Raw genomic sequence first — 12288 nt, 5'->3', positions numbered from 1 at the left:
AAAAAAAAAAAAGAAAAAGCTGTAGTCAAAAGATTTATTTGACTGTGCAGCTTACTAAACTTTGCATTAGTCTTTGGAAGCCAAGCAAGGAAGTTATATTATCAGGCTTTTTGCTTGGCTAGGAATTTTTAGTGGTTTATTTTCTACAATCACTACTGCAGACAGTAAGTAAAGATTACAAATATCAGTCTGCAAATGTACAGGTTTTGTATCCCAGCATTATGATCATTTAAATAATTTTTCATAAAGTTTCATTCCTTGCTTGGTAAGCAAACGTAGCTCATAGTGCTGCTGTTTATTCTTTGTGTCATCACTGTGATATGTCTCAGTTTAGGTCCAAGTAATCTGATTTTTCTGTCCTGTATATGTATAGCACACTTGCATTTAATCTTCTATCCAGATGTGGCCTCCGTCTCTTTAGATTCTGCTTGTATGATTTTCCAACATCCTGTTCTGGATTTCTCCTAATGACTATGACTATAGAATCACTGTGCTCTGCCGTACGTTCATCTGGGCTTCATTTCTTTTACACAGAGGCTGCTTTACACTGTTCTGGCAACGAAAAGGGGCCCCAGTGAGAATGGGACTCAAGACCCAGCTGGCTTGTCTTATTTCCTATGTCTTACCAAATAGATTGCACCAGGATAGATAAAATCTGTTTGTTTATCTTATAACGCAAAAAGAAAGTATTAAAATCTCCTTGTTTCCTTGTTTATTTATAGATCAAGTCTGTAAAATAAAACCTGTGATTTTAATTTTTTTTAATGTACACTTACGTTCCTTCTTTTTTCCCCTGCTCTCTTCCTAGGTAGAGATTAATAATCACTGCTGGAAGAATTTATAGTCCTCTGATTAAGAGTATATATGTTAAGACTTTACATCAATATATTCTTTCTGGTAGGAGGCTTTACTCTTAAAATGCTCATTTGTGACAGACAAAGACAAATCTGTGTTTTCATCGGCATTCATACAAAGAAACGCCTGAGTTTATATATGAAACAATCTGATAACCCATCTTCACTCTGCAAATATTTGCCTCTGGTAAGTCAAAGGTCAGAAATCTAAAATGTCTGTCAGGGTACTTCTGTGGAGCTCGGTGAATCACTTTTTAAAACATTTTTAAATCTGTATAGTTAGGTGTCTTTAAGTAGGTTAGAAATCCAACTTTAGATTTCTGTTTTGTAAGATTCACAGGTTTGTAGTGTAAGAAAGTGACTTACAATGCAGCAATAAAATCATTGAAAAAGTAATTTATAGGTAGTACTGAAATGGTTTTTTGATGTGGAAAAGATTTGGTAGCGTTAGAAAGATAACTTCCAATAAAAATACAGCTTCATCTCTTCATGGAGCAGAAATTTAAAGTTAATGCTACAAATTAATCTGCTTGGGAAAAAAAGTAGATGTGTGGGATTAATTTTCACTTCAAATTAGATGTCTAAAAATTAGCCATCAAATATAAGCTAATTGTCCAGCTTTCAGCACAGTCATGGAAGGGAAGGGGCTCTAAAGAGAATGAATCATCTCATCTAAAGAAAAGTGTGCAGTAAAGGTGGGATACGTTTCCCTTAGAAGGGTAGGTTGGCTGTGGAGTTCTTTTGAATAATTTGTAGTTAGCTAGTGCTGAATTAGTTGAAACCCATCCTAAATGATATGGGCTTCAGTGGTCTGTATTTCTGTGCTTGTACGGCAGTGCATAGATCTCGGTGTGATACTTGCTCTGCATGTGAAGAGGCAGTGTGCTCATGATAAAAAAACCCAAACAAAACCTAGTTTTTAAGTATAAAATATTAATCTACAATATGCTAATTGTCAGGTGGGCTTTGTAAAGCTGGGGTATGATTTACAGTAATGATGCTTTTAAAAACCAAATAGAACCCACATCTAACTGCACATCTAAAGTCTCTGTCTTCCTCATCAACTGACTGGTAAGTGAAATAAAGTATAAAGGTTTGTTGGAGAAAGACCCTTTTCCTATCTAAGACTACTCTTTTGTCAGTTTTGTGTGTTGGCTGTTTTCCTTTGAGCACATTTTGTATGTGTTTAGAAGAGAGAAGATAGTCTGCCAACTACATATCGAGGCAGGAAACCTATTTCCAGAGCTGCCTCAGGCTTCCTGTAAGGCTGAGGAGTTGATCCCACTAACTAGAGCTAGGAAAAAAAAAAAAAAAGGAGGAAAAAGAGGACAGCTTGTTTTATGTGTAAGTTTTCAGTGGAATATTTTTGCTACTGGTTTTCTTGTTCAAAAGATCTAAGACCTACCTGCCTTTTAAGAAGGTGAATTTCCTGACCAGCCTCAACTGCTTTCCTGCAGGATGTGGTATGCATGTAGAAAATAACTTTTAAGTATTACTGCACTGTTAATCCCCAAACAAGATTCAAGGAAATTTGTGCAGGGGACCCACCTCTGAAACATTCTTGCTCCCTGCCCTTGATAATAAGTAAAGAGATGAATCCCCCCTTAGAATGAGGTAATTTGTTATTATTTTCAATCAGCGATGGCAGGAAATGGGAAGAAAACAATTGCTCTGAAAACAACTTGAATGTTGCTCCAGACAAATAAAAGACCGAGGCGGTGGCTGACCTCTCCTGACAAACAGTTGGAGCCAAAAACAGCCATGGAGTTGTCGCTTAAGGACTTAATGGAGGAAATCTTTCAAATCAAAGAAACAGTAAACAAGGTAGATGGAGCTTTTACAGAGGTTAAAATTGAGATAGCTCAAATGAAAGCCAGGCAAAATGAAATTAAAGAAAAGGTGAATCAACAGCTCCGCGTGTATGAGGATGAATTGCTTACGTTAAAAGAGACTTGAAATGAGGTTTCTGGAATGATCCTTGAAGAATCGGGAGAATAAAAGGAGGAAAATCAAATTTGAGACTGGATACCTAGAAAAGGCTTGAAGGACATCACCCAGGGGAAGGTTTTGAAAATATTGCACTGGAGCTGATAAAAGTGAACGCCAAGAGAGACCTCTGAATTGGAAAGGTTGCACCTGAGCTTCCTCAAATGTGCCTAGTAGACGTCAGCCCCTTGTATTGGGAATGTAGCGCTCACCACCTCACGTATAGCAAATGACAGCAGTAAGGTTTCCTGCTGTTAGTTTTTCACATCACTCTCACTAGACCTTAGCTGGACTCAGACTATCTGCCATTGATGGTTTTATAGCTTCCCTGAATGTGAGGCCTTATATACGGCACCCTAGTGAAATGGGGTTAGGTTATTGCATGACAATACAACAATAACGGTATGAGCCAGTCTGGCTGCCCTCAGACTGAGGAAGGTGTCTTTTCCTAACAAATGCAAAGGTGTTATGTTTTGCAAAACTGCTCACTTCTAAAACGCAATGACCTACTTAACAATTGTTGTGATAGGCTAGGTTATTTATATGCTATTTTAAGAAATTATGGCAAAGAGTATACAGGACAGTATTCCTTTGGTAGTTCCCCATTTTGGTACTGATTCTGCCAGTGTGGTGAAATATGCAGTAGATAAGGAAGAATATGGGTCTACAGTGCCTGGCTCTGCACTGATGGAACCTTGCATCAATAAAAAAAATGATACTCTTGCAGGTTTAGCTTGGATTGGGGTCAGGCAGTGAAGAGTAACATGAATTTGCTCTAGAGTTGAGCCTCAAGTGTGAAGTTTGCAACTAAGTAGGATAAATACAAAATAAAAAAAAAAGAGAGGAAATTAATACCTCCTTGCCATTCAGCAGAAGAGAAACCTGTTTGAAATACCTAGGCAAGAAAATGGTGGGATGAAAGCCTAAAATTAAGGTGAAATTAACTCTGCATCAGTGTTGTTGCGTGTCTTGAACTAACCACCAATTGCCACCCTGTTAAAGAGACCTTAAGGAGAAAGCTAGATTAATGCAGTTCAACGCTAATTGTCGTTGGAGATTTCTGAATGTATACAAGATTGTTCATTATTACTTTCCTGATTTATTTACTTTTTATTATTTTCTTCATTCAATTTTCCTGGCATTTACAGCAGTATTTTTTTCCTTTTATTCTACCAGTTTCAACTAAATAAATCAAGCATTCCAGTTTCTTGATGTTAACTAATTATTTGCAGCTAGGTTGGGTTCTTGGGTAAGGTAGTACTTTTGCCATTGAGAAAAGGAAGTCTTCAAGTGGTGAGGAATGCTACACAGTAGGCACTGGAGACAAAGGAGCAAGCTCTGAGGAGCTGACATTTCCCCTATTTCTCCTACAAACTAGTAAGAATAATGGAATCAGTTAGTGCTATTGTTGAACATGATCCTAATGAGAAGAATTTTTCCCACTGGATCAAACTGAAAGTGTGGCTCAGGCATTTAACAGTTGGGAGATCTGTTGTTAGCAGATGTGCCAATCTGAATAGCTGAATGAAAGTTTACCCCTTATTTACAGAACCCTAGGCAGGCAGTTTGGTTAAAATAAAGGTTTTAAATGCCTTCTCTTGGAGATTCTGAATTGCATTATTTAGTGGACTGTTGTATTGTGTAATAGTAGTTCTACAGAAGTGGAGTTAGACATCAAAACTTCCCTTTTAGCATCATCATATAAAAAGGTACCACTGAAGGTTAGTTGTACTGAATTCAGACTGTGAGAATGAAGAAAACAGTCTTCAAGTATTTGTGTAGGTAGGTTCATTTCAGGGAAGAGCTACAAAGCATATTGTGGATTTAGGAAAAGTGCTGAAATGCTGTCCTTACAAAACCAAAGACTTCACAAAAGTCACTCTTCTAAAAGGGTTGCGGGAAAGGTCAGTGCGTTTCTAGGTCTGCACCTGTATGATGGTCCTCTAATAGAGAATTTTTCTGTTTGTATCTTTCCCTCTGCCCTTCCTTGAGGGGATGTAGTCTCTTGAGTGTCTTGGAAATCGGCTTCAACAGAAATTATTTTCTTTGCAGTTAATTGGCTTCCAGGTTCATGGTCTGTCTTACACCAGAAATAGATTTAGGTGCATCTCTCTTAATTTACAGGCTTCTGGATAGGTACCACGGGTGAAGTACTGCAAGAAACTTTGTTTAGACAATACTGCAAATAAAATACTAGCATAGGGTTTCTTCACCTGGATCTTGACTGTGACAGATTATAAAAGATTGTGTGTTAGTTAGGAATTTGCCATTTTGGTTCTACTCTGAGTTTGCGGGCAAGTTACCTTATATCTGTATGTCTATCTGAAGATGTGACAGTGTACATAAGGCAAGACTAAATGTATATTTATATTACATAGGTTTTAATGGCACAGCTGTGCCCACAAGGTAGACACATCATTAAACAGGGCTCTTCTCTGCATTTGTCACCAGCGGTATGAAGAAAATCCTGGGTCGCATGCACTGAGTACCCTGACACCAATGCCCTCAGTCCAGGAGCCACTGAGGGCCCCCTCAGCTCTCTGGAAAATGTAGGAGTGCAACAGCCACCTAAGAGTGAGCAATTGCTTACTTGACATAACTGTGTGAATTTCCATCTGCCATACAAGCAGAGGTTCTCTAGGTTGGCGAAGGATCCCAGAGGCTGTTATTGAAGCTGCCATGTCCCATTTGTCCCACGGTCAGGAGGTCTTCTTGAATATGGATGTATTTCTAGTGAATGCTGTTCTTCCATAGCAGTTAACTAATTCACCTGTATTTACCAACTGCTGTGACTGTATACACAGCACATCTCAAAGAAACTGGGTATGGTATTGTGTTTTTTTGTGTTCTTTTTACTGATTCAACTGCCTCATTTTGTGTCCCAACTCATGATGAGCAGGGGATACTTTCTAATTTGTATTTAATAAAGTGTTCATGTGTGATGGGTGTGTAATCTTCAGTTTCACTTAATCCTTTAACTCCTTCCTTTCAGAGTGCTGCAAAATGACAGATCGATAAACAGACTAATTTGTTCGTTTCATTTTGGTATTATGAACTTTCAAGAAAAAGTCAGTATCGACTTGCATTGAGGGGTTTTCCTGCTTTATGTCTTATGCCAAGATACGCAGAAGCACTTTTAAAAATGGGCACTGTATAAACATAGGTAAAAACATACTGTTACCACGAAATGTTTGCTGTTGGATTTTTTTAAGTAGGTGGTGTATTTTTTGGTCACATGCAGATGAATTCTGATTTTATTAAAGATGAAGGAGGTGTATTTAAAATATGAAGCACTTTTAAAAGTCTATGATATCGTATCTAATAATAACTGACACATCAAAACAGACAGGAATGTGTTTATCTGTATTTTTTTCAAGCACGTTTCATTTTTGTTTAATTTTCAAAGTGGCACTGTAATTTTTTTTGGTTTTATGAGTCCCCCTTTCCAGTGTGGCACCACTGTTAGGTACTTAGACACAACAGCTGGGTTAATTAAATAGATATGTCACAGTACTAAGCCAGTGCCTGCTGCCATTGTACACAGGCAGCCAAAAGCTACAGCAAATAATGTCTCGCAGAAGCATTAGCAAGGCAATACCAATTGTAGTTAAAAACCCAAGCTATCTTATGAAAAATAGGACAAAAAATGATGCTTTCTGTGCATTAATTACAAGTATGTATAAAAGAGGTGAATTGTGCATTCATGATATCATAACACAGTTATTATTGATTATGGGAAATCAATAAACTGCATTTCAGGTAACTGTTAGCAATCTCAGTATGGAATTTATGGAAGATTTTTCTTTCCCTGTAGTCCTACGACATGCTCCCCCACTTTTCTTTCATCTTCCCCTCCCCTCTCCTTTAATATTGAGATGTTTTAACATGGTCAAAAAGATCTTTTACTGTTTTCATACAGAAGTTTGTTATTTCTTGTGTGTGGATCAAATTTGGAGACATCATCCTTGCAAGCTTCCTGCCTGTTTACTGTTGGCTGTGAAAGTTGTATGTCATGGGTTCTACTTCATCTCTGAAGCAGTGATGGATGGTGCTGTGTGCTTAAGATCTCTTCTGCGCTTCTCAAAACCAGCTGTATTTCAGTGACTGGCAAAATATTCCCTTTATGCCTGTTATTTGTTTTCTGAAGGTTCAGGTTAGTTACAACTGCGAAGGACAAAATGTTCTTCTATGACTTTTTTCTCATTGCCTCTTGACCTAGTGATGTAGATGTGCTGTAACTGAGGAGATAAGGTCATCTCAATGAGCATGATGGAAATTGTTAATAGATTGCAGATTTTTTTCCCATAAAAGAATCAATGTTCTGCCTGCTGGGAGGGCTACTGAGGACAGCAGCAAAAGCTGTACTTCCAGAAAGGACAGATAAGGAGTGAATGCCAGCACAAACTTCTCTCTGTGCTTCGGAAGCTGATTGGCAGGTTTCCAAGGAGCAGATGGTGCCAGCAACATTTTGTTGGTTGTTTGCACACTACTCGCAGCATTGTGGAGCGAAGGCAGCGTGGGGCTGCTCAAAATGGCAGTGCTGCTGTGGCAGAGAATGGGAAGAGTTGTGGCTGCTCAGGAGTGGCGGCTGCTAAATTACACCTTAAAGTAATTCTTGGCACTTGCTGAATGAACTAGTATTGACCTCTTGGTCTCAGAAAGTAATGAAAGAGCCATGTAAACATCACTAATTCTGCAATAAATTGCTCAGAATTGTGTAATAATAGGGAACCATTATTATAGAATCATGATATGGGGATTCTCAAAGCATGTGGAGCTGTCAAACATCAAACCTCCAGTTGCTTTTGGGGAATCTCTGTATAAACATATGAAAGGCCAAATTAGAAATCTCATTGCTGAGACTTGTTAGCTATGGGGCTGCATGGGCTTGCAAAAAACATTACCTTTTATTTCACAAAGTCCTCAAATTCCTGTTTAAAGTTTGTAATTTGAGAAGCAAACATTAAAATAGAGACCCAGGTCTCAGTTCTGCAAGCTCCCAGACATGTTAGTACCTACCTGCAGATAATTAAACATTGTGTTTGTACCTTTGGGAAGATAGGGTTGCCCAGGCAAAAAGCAGTAGGGTACCTGGAAGCGGAAAAGAAGGCGGCAGGCGGTGGCTTATGCAGTGCTCCTCTTCACATGCATCTCTGTCCACTTACCCATCACGCTGGGGACAGCCTGTCACCAGGGCTCTCTTTGCCTTCAGAAACCTGGGGGACAGTGGTTGGGATGTCCATGCTGTTTGCATGGCACTGCACTGCCTGCAGCCTGCAGGGTTGGGTATTCAAGACAAGGGTCCCTTCACATGCAGAAGTGTCCTCTGCTTGCACCCTGTCCAGCTTCTGTTTGGAAATACATGCATTCAGAATCACTAAGGTTACCTAAGGATTTTGAGTAGTCGAGTATGAAAGGGTTCATCTAAGCATGCAACGTGGGTGGACAGAGGATGGAATTTCCGGGGGTTTGGTGGTTTGTTTTTTGGGGAGAATACTATACATCCTGACAGAATTCGGATGCAGAGACTGAGAGAATAGTTTTAATTTTGTCAGCCATGGCTGGCTAATTCAAAATTAACCCTTTACAAAGTAAGTAAGTTTAGGAGTATTGAGTAGGATTTGGAAAGTACCTGGCATAACACAGCTGCCCTGCCTTAGGTAGTCAGTTTGGCAAATCTGTGCCCTAATCTTACAAGCAAATGTCAGAGCCAGTTAAAATACTTCCCCAGTAATTTTTGGGGAATCTTTGGAGAGTGGTGGAATATGACAGTAAAGGGGTCTGGGTAGGACAACAGATCAGCTGAGCCACCAGCCTTAGGGGATGTGCACTCTAAGCCCTAGGCTTGTTCTGCAGTGAATCTGGTCATCCCCTCACAGTACCTATGAAATGGTTGGTGGCAAGGAACTAATAGCTGGAAGTCATGATTTTTGGGGGGTGTTTTCATATTATATCCTTCCATAAAGGAGAGACTAACTATTCTATGATTCTATGATAAGTAAGCGTTCTTTCATCAGGCTTTTGAGTGCACTGTATTGTTTTTGTCCAAGGTTACTATATCCATAGTAATAACAATGATAGCTCTCTGCTGACTCACTGTCTTGTTTTCATTTATGTATCATTCCTTTGGTGTTGTATATGGAACCAATTAAATTAGTTTGTTTTAGAAAAACCAAAGAAAACACAAACCACCTTTAGTGAGCTGCAGAAATGCATACACTCAGCTCCATCAATTTGGAGATGGTGTGTAATACTGTTGCTGTGAGTTGTGCCTTTTACCCAGTGTTCTGTTGCCCCATCTTTTCTTCCTCTTGTTTTTGTTTTTGCCCATAGTTGTTGTTAAAATAAAATTGTAGGCTCTGCAAAGGTGACCATTTTGCAAAGCAATCTTTATGAAATTATTAAAAATTATATTAGTAGCTATAAATAACAAGGAGTACGAATAGTGAACAGAATCATTCATGAAGAGGGATGAACATCTGAACACTGTGACATGGGTTGTAGGCACATGGGTCATCTCTTTTCCTACCTGTTTTACATTTAATGAAAACTTATAGGGATCTTAGGAAAAGCTGATGCAGATTGTGTCTTCTCTTCTGTGGGAAGAGCCAAGTTAGAGAAACCAACCCCATCCCTGACTCCTGTGGCCGCTTCTTGTCACATCTTATAGACAAAAAAAATTGATAAGCTTTAATTCAATGCAGTGAATTTTTAATGCTTACCAATTATGATTGGTCATGATAGTGTTACTAATTATGATTTTTTCCAAGAAACTAAGGGGTCCTTGGCCTTCTCCTACACTCACAACTGTTTTAATGAGAGATGCCCTTGAATTTCTTTGACATTAGACACAGTCTGATTATATGAAGTTAGATAGGGTGACAAGAGACTGAAAGAGGAGAGGCAGGTGTTTTATGTCTTTGAGCAATTTCTATTTCTGGATTTGGACAGCATTTTAAATTGAAATATTCTAACATAGGCTACTGTCATAGGTGCTGTTTAACTTCCCTCCCACCTCAGTTCAGATCTGTAACAAATTTGAGTGCACTGTCCTAGACATTATACTGAGTTGTGTCTTTGGAGATGTGATATGGCCTGAGATTATGCAGTATGACAACACTTAACCTAACATAATTCAGTTCAGTGCACTGAGAAGTAGAATGATAGGATATGTTTTTCCCCTAGCATGGGTACCCATCCATTGTCACTCTAGTTACAGCATATTGTCTGATAGGAACATAAGAATATAGCTTTGTCCTGTTTTCAGTTTACCAGATCAAACTTATCTAAATCCTGCTGTGCTTTTGATGTCAGTGTGGTGTGGCAGCACTGCCTTCCACAAATTAATTATATGTTATAAATAGGGATGTCTAATGTATCTTGTCTTGTTTCTCAAACCTCAAACATGCTTTCTGTTAGATGCCTCACCTTTAAGCTAAGTGCTTTCCCATCAGTGTTCCAGTCCCTATCCTGTATAGGACTCTTCCAGTGCCTGTAATTATTTTAACAGTTCTTCATATGTATACCTTGCACGTGTCACAAGAATCATACGAAGAATATACAGTCATTTTATATAGTAGCAACACTGTTTTTCTATAACATTTCAATGTTGTCATGAGGAATTAGGGGGAAGAGAGATGCTTACAGTCAGAATTGTCTTTTAAATGTGTTATTTCAGGTACATGAAGATGGTGCCAGTATCATTATAGCGCTGAGAGATTGGTCCTAAAATGTGTGTCAGGTGCAGACAATGATAGTAAGAGCCTCTTTTACTTTAATAGTGTCTTTTGCCTTTTAAGCTAGTATTTCTGTAGTTTAATTTGTACGCTCCTTAAGACTTTATTTCTTGTTCTTAATTAACCCAGTTAAGATCATATGCGATTTAAAATTATACTTACTGTAGACCTAACTTAATTTGGTTCTTCAGTTAGCTCAGCAACCATAATTCAAAGGATGGTTCTTTTTAAGAAATAAAACCCCTTACTTTCATATTTTGATCTTCCCTCTGAGTGTTTTCAAGGAATAAAGCTCTCTAAATTTTTATTTTATTCCTCTTTCTTTCCTTTTCTCCTACTTCTTATGCCATGAACTTGCACTTTTTAAAAATTAATCAAGAGCCTGTAGTCCTGAAAGCAGCCAGCACAGGTGACCATGGCTGGTACTCATTTGCATGTATGCTGAAATGCATGCAGGGCATCTGGAGATTGCAGCAATGTCCTCTGCTCTGGCTTCAGTCTGCAAATTGATAGCAGTGCTCCTTGAAGGCAGCTGTACCTGTGGGGGAGCCCTTAAACTCCTTGCATGTATTCAGTGTCAGCTGTAGTGTAAGGACTAAAGCGATTAGATGAAGGGTAGCAATAGTGTGCTGACTTTTAATGTAAATGTTTTGCAGTGATTTGGGCTGTTAAGGATAAACCCTTTCTTATGTAATGTGGTGTTTCACCTGTAAATCTAATCAAAACTTTGCTAGGCTCTTTTTCTACAAAACTGTCAGCCTCCACTGTCCACTTTCGTAGTCTCTAAAATAAATAATGAAAACTACCATAAACACAGGGTTTGATATTGATTTTTCCAGAGTTTAAGATAATCTGAGGTCTTCAGAGATCAGTATCCTTTACTGTATCATACACTTACTTATGCTGCTGCTATAAAAAATAAATAACTGAAGCTCTTTAAGGTCTAGTTTGTGAAAAAGATGAAACATTTATTGGCCACTATATTTTGAACACTGTATTTCTGAAGCTGAATTTGATGCTTTGCGTCCCATAAAATAAAAATGATGAGATTGAAGGCAGTAATCAAAAGAAAAGGGCTCAATGTGTCACTCTGTTGCTAGAATACATGTGTCTGCTTGAACTGAGCTTTAGTTCTAATATACTTCCATAAATTTTTAATGATAGCTAATGAATCAAATGCTGAGAGGCCTTGGAGATGAGTTATTAGTCAGATTTTCTTTTCCCTTTCAGTGCTGTGTGGTGTATCTCCTGGATCCCTCTGGTTGCAGGCTGTTTCCAAGATGTGGCTTTCAGTTCAGTCTGTTCCCTGTCCAGCAGTTCTTTAGCAAGTACCAGGGTAGGGTTCAGCAATACTAATTCCGAACTTTTAACACCAGCAGATGTTATGAAGACCTGCAGGAACAAAACAAGCACTGGCAGCAGTGCTCTCCAGGCCTGGCCCACCCCACCAGGTGCCGCTGTGATGCAGTGATGCCTGGAGCTGGCCAGGAAAGCCAGAGACACGTGCACAGTCCGTAAACTGATTCATGTAAGCAGAAAGGCAAAGGAAATTGCAGCCTGCACCCTGTGACCTGACCAAGCCATTGTAAGTCATCAAGGAAGCCTTGATGAATCGGGAGCAGTCGCCTAAATATCAGAGGGCTATTTGGCTGTGCAGAATATTGTACCTACCGAGATACACATTTCTGCAGTGTGACCATATTACAGCATCA

General features: G+C 38.9%; 1 protein-coding gene across 3 annotated transcripts in view; it reads left to right on the top strand.

Annotated features, from left to right (window-relative positions):
* RARB (retinoic acid receptor beta) overlaps positions 1 to 12288 on the top strand; it is a 324032-nt gene that overhangs the window by 41312 nt on the left and 270432 nt on the right. The gene's annotated exons all lie outside the window — the stretch shown is intronic.

Source organism: Neopsephotus bourkii, unplaced genomic scaffold, assembly GCF_033783945.1.
Source record: "Neopsephotus bourkii isolate Nb327-2 ecotype Australia unplaced genomic scaffold, CSIRO-AGI_Nbou_v1 NB_1132, whole genome shotgun sequence".
In the NCBI taxonomy this organism is placed as follows: Eukaryota; Metazoa; Chordata; class Aves; order Psittaciformes; family Psittacidae; genus Neopsephotus; species Neopsephotus bourkii.
This window is presented reverse-complemented; position numbering and strand designations above follow the sequence as displayed.